Below are 8086 nucleotides of genomic sequence, written 5' to 3'. Positions count from 1 at the left end.
TGTGGGTGTTTTTCTTTGGAGGGAGGAGGGAGGCAGCTGGAAAGAGAAACTGGAAGGAAGGGAAAGAGGGAGGGGCAGGAGCCCAGGCTCCTTGCCAGCCTGGGCAGGAGGAGGAGGGCAAACAGCTTTGCTCCAAGCAACAGGAGCAGCAGCAGCAAAACAATTCCTGGAAATTTACTCTTTTTCCTTCCTCTCCCTCCCCCCACCATTTCCCCCCCCACAAAATATAGACAAGACATTGTAATCACAATCAGAAAGGAAGGAAGGTACCAGGAAGGAGTTATTGGAAGGCACAGATAAAGGCAGGCAGCTTCCCAGGGTTGGGAGGGCCAAGAGCTTGTGTCTGGACCCTGGAGGAAGGCGTGGGGTGGGCTGTTCCAGGAATTGCCCCACTTGCCCGGCTTGTGTGGCAAAGGACCCTACTTTGTGTGCGAGGGCAGGTGGATTGTGGACAGGTCAAGGCTGAGGAGTTTGGCAACCATTGCACTTCCTTCCCCAGCCTGAGCTTCCAAAAGCTCACTGAGTGCAGAAGGCAAGTCCAGCCTCGGAAGTTGCTCTGCCCTCCTGTTCAGTAAACTCTTATTGCAGGGACTCTTGACCTGGATGCTGGCACCTAATGGCTTTAGGTGGTCTGTGAACTCACCGAAAAGTATGTACAAAAACCTGCCTGTTGGGCTTCCCTGGTGGCGCAGTGGTTGAGAGTCCGCCTGCAGATGCAGGGGACACGGGTTCGTGTCCCGGTCCGGGAAGATCCCACATGCCGCAGAGCATCTGGGCCCGTGAGCCATGGCCGCTGAGCCTGCGCGTCCAGAGCCTGTGCTCCGCAACGGGAGAGGCCACAGCAGTGAGAGGCCCGCGTACCGCAAAAAAACAAAACAAAACAAAACCCCCCAAGAAAACCTGCCTGTTGTGTTGGCATTTTTATGGGGCTTCAAGCCTTCCTTGGGTTCTCAAAGGGGTCCATGATGGGGCTTCCCTGGTGGCGCAGTGGTTGAGAATCCACCTGCCAATGCAGGGGACACAGGTTCGATCCCTGGCCTGGGAAGATCCCACATGCCACGGAGCAACTAAGCCCGTGCGCCACAACTACTGAGCCTGTGCTCTAGAGCCCATGCTCTGCAACAAGAGAAGCCATGACAATGAGAAGCCCGCGCACAGCAACAAAGAGTAGCCCCCGCTTGCCTCAACTAGAGAAAGGTCATGCGCAGCAACGAAGACCCAACACAGCCAGAAATAAAAACAAATAAATAAATTTATTAAAAAGAAAAGGGGGTCCATGATGTCCAAAAGGTTAAAAATGACCACCCTAGTAGAAGAGCTTCTCATGGATAGAGGCTAAGATAAGAAAATGGGGTAGGACCTACACTTCCATGAAGGGGACTCAGCCCTGGGAGTTCTGGGATATTTCTTGGTTGGGGGAGAAGCCCCCTTTATGGAGGCTGAGAGATGTGTGGGATGATCTAGGGAAGGGCTTGAGAAAGGGAAGATGAGTTGCCTTTGCTCCCAGCCCTTATCCTTCCACAAGATGAAGGACAACTGTTTCCTCTCATGGTTTCCCTCTTGGGAAAGTGTGTGTGGTTATGTGCACATTAGTCTGAGGAAGAGGAAGCTTGGAGAGACTGAGAGAGATGGGAAGGGCCCTGGGTACCATTCCCTCAGGGAAAATCGGCCTCACCCAGCAGCCTCCTGGAATGCCTCAGTATTCCGCCCCCCCCTTCCCTTTTCCATCCCTCCCCTTTCTTCTGTTCCTCACTCAGATTCCCCCACCTCCTGACCCGAAGCACCTTCCCTGGGTCTCTGTAGATGTGCTAACATTCCCTTTCTGATTCCAGATTTATTGTTTCTACTAACTCATCTTGAGCACCTAATGTGTGCTGGACAGAAATTCCCCTTGAATTTTCCAGGGCTTCCTGAGGCCCCAACTTCCTAAAGTTTCACTATTTTGATGACAACATACGGATTCTTAGACTCCTGGAGAGCTGGAGTTGAGAGGACTCACTGAAGTCATCTGGATTCCCCTCCCCCATTATAAAGATGAGGGAGATGGAGGCTTCGGGGAATTTCATCTTGTCAGACAAGGTAAGAAATGCAGGGGAGGGACTTCCCTGGTGGCGCAGTGGTTAAGAATCTGCCTGCCAATGCCGGGGACACGGGTTTGAGCCCTGGCCTGGGAAGATCCCACATGATGTGGAGCAGCTAAGCCCGTGCGCCACAACTGCTGAGCAATCCCCGCTCGCCACAACTAGAGAAAGCCCGCACACAGCAACGAAGACCCAATGCAACCAAAAATAAATAAATAAAAATAAATTTAAAAAAAAATGCAGGGGAAAAGGAGAGTGGAATAGGATGTTGCGATGATCATTCATTCATCTCTGTCAGATGATAGGCACTGCCAGGTCCTGGAAATACAAGATGAGACTCAACCCTTGCCCTCCGGGGGATCTGGGGCAGCAATTCTCTAGAATTCAGCACACACAGCACAGTCCGTGTGGCTTCATTAACATGAAACCATTGCTTCAGGCTTAACCTGGAATTTCTGGATTTCACTAAATCCAGAAGTCACTAAAGAGGGTGAACAGGAAAACCTTGAGGACTCCATGCCAGAGAGCCTGGAGGCTGGTTGGCCAACCAACATCGTGCCATTTCTCTTCCCCCCAGACAATGATTATTGAGCCATTTTGTAGCCCCACGGGGAAAGGTATTCAAGAGGTTTGGGCCCACCTCCGGGAGTCCTCTCCAGAGAGTCAGGGAAGAGTGGACTGATTAGGACTCTGGTTTCTGCTAGCACTTCCTGAAGGACACAAACCAGCGATGCTTCCTGTAGCTCCCTTCAGGAGCCGGGCACAGTGGAGGGAGAATCACATGAACAAAGAGTCCTCCTCCTCAAAGTCCCTCGGAGCCTCAGCAGGCCTCAACCCCGTCCCAGTTTTTTTCTCCTGGGGGGCGAGGCAGGTCCAGTTGGTGACCTGAGCAGGGACTGGAGCCCAGTCCATCAGAGGCCACAAGGGTGCCAGTGGGTAGGCACCCCACTCATCATAATTCTACCCCCTTTAACAAATGGTATCCACCACCACACCATGAAAGCCCCTCCATGCGCAGTTGTTCTGGGGTCCAGCCTCTGGTCCTTTCTTTAGTCTCCTGAGGGGACAGCTCCCTCATCTCCATCATCACCCTGATACAAACCGAATTAACATCTTTCTGATTATTGGGCTTTACAGCCCACCCTGCCTGGGGGGAGGTTCGCACACCCCATCCCATAGGCCCCATTCAATTCAGTCTTTTATGCCAGTCTTTTCTCAGTGTCTGAATGGTCTGGATTCCGGGTATGGTGCCGGGCAGGGCAGGGCCTCACTCAGCACAGGAGGGGCAGAGGGCAATGTAGCTGGGCACCCAGGGCTGTGGGCAGGGCATCTTCACAGAGAAAGGGGAACAACTGTTAGACCAGCTTTGTGTGAGTCCTCCAACAACTGGCCCAGCATCTGGGAGATGTCTCAACATTACGTGTGTCACCCTCATTCCCTTCTTGTCCCCTCTCTTTGCTTCTGAGATCGGACACCGCCGCTGTTCTCCCGAACACCTTTCTGGCCCAGAGAACCACTTCATCAGGAGAGACCTTATTCTCGTTTGCCTTCCCCTTCTAATCCTAGAGAGGCTGAGAGGGACTTGGTCTTTCAGGAGTGAATTCTGTGAGCTGAGCCAGAGGAGGAGACCAGGCTCAGAGGCTAAGCCAGCTGCCCAAGGTCACACAGCTGGTTGGCAGCAGAGGTGGGTTTTGAAGCCACTTGTGTCTTGATTCCACGTGTATTCCCTATGTAAGAATCTTCAGTAGGTCAGGAAGACCCAGGTCCCACACTTGAGCAGAAAAAGTAAAGAAGTCAGTTCTTAACCATGAGACCTGAGATATAAGGGCTCCAGGGTGTGGGGGGGGCAGGAAGGGGAGACGAAAAGGTGGCTGGGAAAAGTATTCTCATCCTCAAGGCATTGTTTTGGAAATGCAATGATAGGGCTTCCCTGGTGGTGCAGTGGTTGAGAGTCCGCCTGCCGATGCAGGGGACAAGGGTTCGTGCCCCGGTCCGGGAAGATCCCACATGCCGGAGCGGCTGGGCCCGTGAGCCACGGCCGCTGAGCCTGCACGTCCGGAGCCTGTGCTCCACAACGGGAGAGACCACAACAGTGAGAGACCCGCGTACCGCAAAAAAAAAAAAAAAAAAAAAAAAAAAAAAAAAAAAAAAAAAAAAAAGGAAATGCAATGATGTCTAATAGAAATGGATTAAGTGTACCAAAAAAAACCATGCAAATTGAGGCACTAAATTGAGTCACTAAAGATGGTGAACAGGAAAATCCTGAGGACTCCTGGAGGCTGGTTGGCCAACCAACATCGTGTGTGTTCTTTAGTCCTCCAGTTTGAACACTAGCCAGACTCAAGCTTCATCCCAGCCTGCCTGTGTCTGTCCCCTGCAAAGCCATGTGGCTGTACCTGGCGGTGCTCGTGGGCCTGTACTACCTCCTGCGCTGGTACCGGGAGAGGCAGGTGGTGAGCCACCTCCAGGACAAGTTCGTCTTCATCACGGGCTGTGACTCGGGCTTCGGGAACCTGCTGGCCAGGCAGCTGGACCTGCGAGGCTTGAGGGTTCTGGCTGCGTGTCTGACGGAGCAGGGGGCCCAGCAGCTGAAGGGCCAGACGTCACACAGGCTGGAGACAGTGATCCTGGACGTCACCAAGACTGAGAGCGTCGCTGCGGCCACCGAGTGAGAGAGGGAGCGTGTGGGGGCCAGAGGTACCTCCCACATTTCTCAAGTCTGATTCCTCTCTGTGAAGTGGAGACCCCATGACAGCTGCCTGGGAAAGATTCCCCAGAGGTTTTCCAGGACTTGAAGTCCTCCCTGAGTTGTTCTCCTCACCCAGCTTACCAGCCAAGCCTCTTCCACCCCACACCCACCTCGCTACCTTGAGGCTCTGCAGACTGGGACAGAGTTTTCCCTGATGAGAATGTGCCCTTGCAGACTTCCTGTCTGGTGTCCCCTCCTCCCTCAGCAGGAGGTCTGGGTTTCTTGATGCTGAGTGACCAGGGGGACCGGGGAGCAGATTCTGGAGGACGGGTGGAGATGGGTGTTCTGGCTGGAAGGCTGCATGGGGCGCTGGGGGGCAGCACTGGAGCTGAGCTGAGTTCTCAGCACTTGATCATGTTCTTGCTGGTGACCCCTAGTCATCCGACTTGGGTTTAAATGTCACGCATTTTTCAGATGTCGACACTGAGCTTTCAGGACTTGTCTAAGGAAGGTCAGAAAACTACTATGGAGTCACTTTCTCTTTTTGTTTTTTGCTTACTACAGTTCTGTGTTTTTTTTTTTTTTTTTTTTTTTTTTTGGTGAGGGAAAGAACACGAATTTATTTTATCTTAGTGTAAATGTAAAACATGATCATTGTAGAAATGGAAAAGTACAAGGATGAGAACCAAACTCACCCAAAATCTCACCACCCAGAGATAAGTACTGATAATTTTTTTTTTTTTTTTTTTTTTTTTTTTTTGTGGTATGCGGGCCTCACTGTTGTGGCCTCTCCCGTTGCGGAGCACAGGCTCCGGACGCGCAGGCGCAGCGGCCATGGCTCACGGGCCCAGCCGCTCGGTGGCATGTGGGATCCTCCCAGACCGGGGCACAAACCCGTGTCCCCTGCATTGGCAGGTGGATTCTCAACCACTGCGCCACCAGGGAAGCCCAGTACTGATAATATTTTGACATACATGGTATTATATTTTGCATATAGTGGTATCCGAATTCTTCTCATTAAAAGAAGTTAATAAATTTTACAATATAATAGAAAAATTTCAAAAACATAATTTTTAATAATGGAATACTGTATCCTTTAGAATAACATTACTTACTAAAGCAGTACATTATGATATAATATGTAATGGTTTCCTAGATTTTATTCATTGTGTTGAACGTAAATGATGTTTTGGTAAAATTTATTTACCAAATTTTCTAGTCTATAACCATGCATAGTTTTGTTTGTTTGGTTGGCTTTTTGGTTTGATTGTTTTTGCCTTAAAAAAATCTTTTTTTACAATTTTTTTTTTTTTTTTTTTTTTTTTTTGTGGTACGCGGGCCTCTCACTGCCGCGGCCTCTCCCATTGTGGAGCACAGGCTCCGGACGCGCAGGCTTAGCGGCCATGGCTCACGGGCCCAGCCGCTCCGCGGCACGCGGGATCCTCCCGGACCGGGGCACGAACCCGCGCCCCCCGCATCAGCAGGCGGACTCCCAACCACTGCGCCACCAGGGAAACCCTACAATTTTTAAAGGTTACATTCCATTTACAGTTATTTCAAAATATTGGCTACATTTCTTATGTTGTACAATAATATAACCCTGTATGTTGATTGGGTCTTTGATGTCAAATATGGTGGGAGAATATATATTCCTACAAGGGCAGACTTGGTACAGAGCAGGGGAGGGACTAACTCTGTGTGTTAATAATTCCAACACCCTGTACCCAACTCCCCTGACCCTGCTTTTCTGCTCTGAGTTCTGTTAGTTGGTTAAGTCTTTAAATTCATGGTACATGTCTCTGAGTCTTGCAGAGAGGTTTCCAGGAAGCTGGGTGACCTGTGAATAGAGGGGCTTAGGACCAGAGTGGCCTCCTTGGGTGGGAGGAGAGGGTGTATTTTTCTGGGACAAAGTGTAAATTCCGATTTGGGGGAGGGTGGTTAATAGAGGCAGCCCTGCCTCCCCCTGAAAGCCTACCCCATGGAATTCCCCAGATTCCTGCAGGAACATTGCTCAGTATTGATGCGGGTATTTCAAGGCCAGGCCCTAGAGGTCAATACCAGGCCTGTCAACATGTTCTCCCAAACCTGGAATTTCAGGTCTGTTTTACCCAGCCAATGTCCACCCAGATATTACTCATCTTTTTGTTTTTGTCCTTTATCCATTGTCTCTTTTAATCCTCTCTTCCCCTCCCTTCCTCATGGTCTATCTGTGTGTCTCTCTTTCCCTCATACTAGTTGTTGAGCACTCAGTCCTGTAGCTGTCAGAAAATCTGAAAATACAGGTGAATATTGATTATGTCTGGAAGGGCAACATGGACTGTGAAAGCCCAAAGCTTCACCCTCTTGAGTTTCAGATTATGGACCCAGTAGATTTCCTCAGCCTCAGTGCCTGCCTTCATCCAACCTGGGGTGCTTGCCCCTTGTCACCAGGCAGCGGGCTGGGTGTGAAGACTGAGTCAGGAGGGTGGCGCACCTTCTGTCCTCCAACCACTTACAGGGTCTGGTCTCCCCAAACCCGCAGGCAGCATGTTGGTCTCTGTTGCAGCCGTTCCCCCTGCAGCCTCTCTCCTAAAGTCCTCACTGGGTGGAAGGTGACTTGGAACCTCTGCTGGGTCCTCACGTATGGGCTCAGCACGGTGCTGCCCTCTCGCCCTCACAGTTCCCAGGACTCTGGGGCCTGGTGAATAAAGCTGGCATCTCCATGCCCACTGAACCCAATGAGTGGCTGACCAAAGAGAACTTCATGAAGATACTGTACATGAACCTGTTGGGGATGATCGAGGTGACCCTGAGTCTGGTGCCCCTAGTGAGGAAGGCGAGGAGCCATGTGGTCAATATCTCCAGTGCTGGGCCGGGTGTCTCTCTTTGGTGGGAGCTTCTCCATGTCCAAGTACAGGGCTGAGGCCTTCTCAGAGCCCCTCAGTTATTGGCCTGGGATGGATGCACTTCCTCTGTCCTCCTGCTTCTGTGCTCTGGGGAAGACTTTTACAGGGGTTTCCTGTCACCAGAGAATTAGAGACCCTTCCTTCCAGGTCCCTCTCTCCTGCTCTGTGTAGGTCTTTCACTGGGAAGCACCCTTTTATCTTTTTGGTGTCCAGGTGGGTGCGAGGCCTAAGGAGTTTGATTCAACATATTCCTGCCTTGCGTGAGGGTCCACAGTCACCAAGTGTCGGAGGCAGAATTGGAACTGATATTATTTGGCTGTGCAGCCCTTCCATGTGCTCAACTGCTGTGGTATTTAGGTTCTGGGAGCCCTGTGGGGAGTGTACCCCATGAAGCCATTTATCTAGGGAGCTACTTAATCATATCTGTGGGA

The 8086-nt window shown here is 51.1% G+C and overlaps 1 pseudogene; it reads left to right on the top strand.

Moving 5' to 3' along the window:
* The first annotated feature begins 4465 nt into the window (after window positions 1–4465).
* Window positions 4466–7885, top strand: LOC131767246 (retinol dehydrogenase 16-like; annotated as a pseudogene).
* Window positions 7886–8086: the final 201 nt, after the last annotated feature.

The sequence above is a fragment of the Kogia breviceps genome, chromosome 12, assembly GCF_026419965.1.
Source record: "Kogia breviceps isolate mKogBre1 chromosome 12, mKogBre1 haplotype 1, whole genome shotgun sequence".
In the NCBI taxonomy this organism is placed as follows: Eukaryota; Metazoa; Chordata; class Mammalia; order Artiodactyla; family Physeteridae; genus Kogia; species Kogia breviceps.
This window is presented reverse-complemented; position numbering and strand designations above follow the sequence as displayed.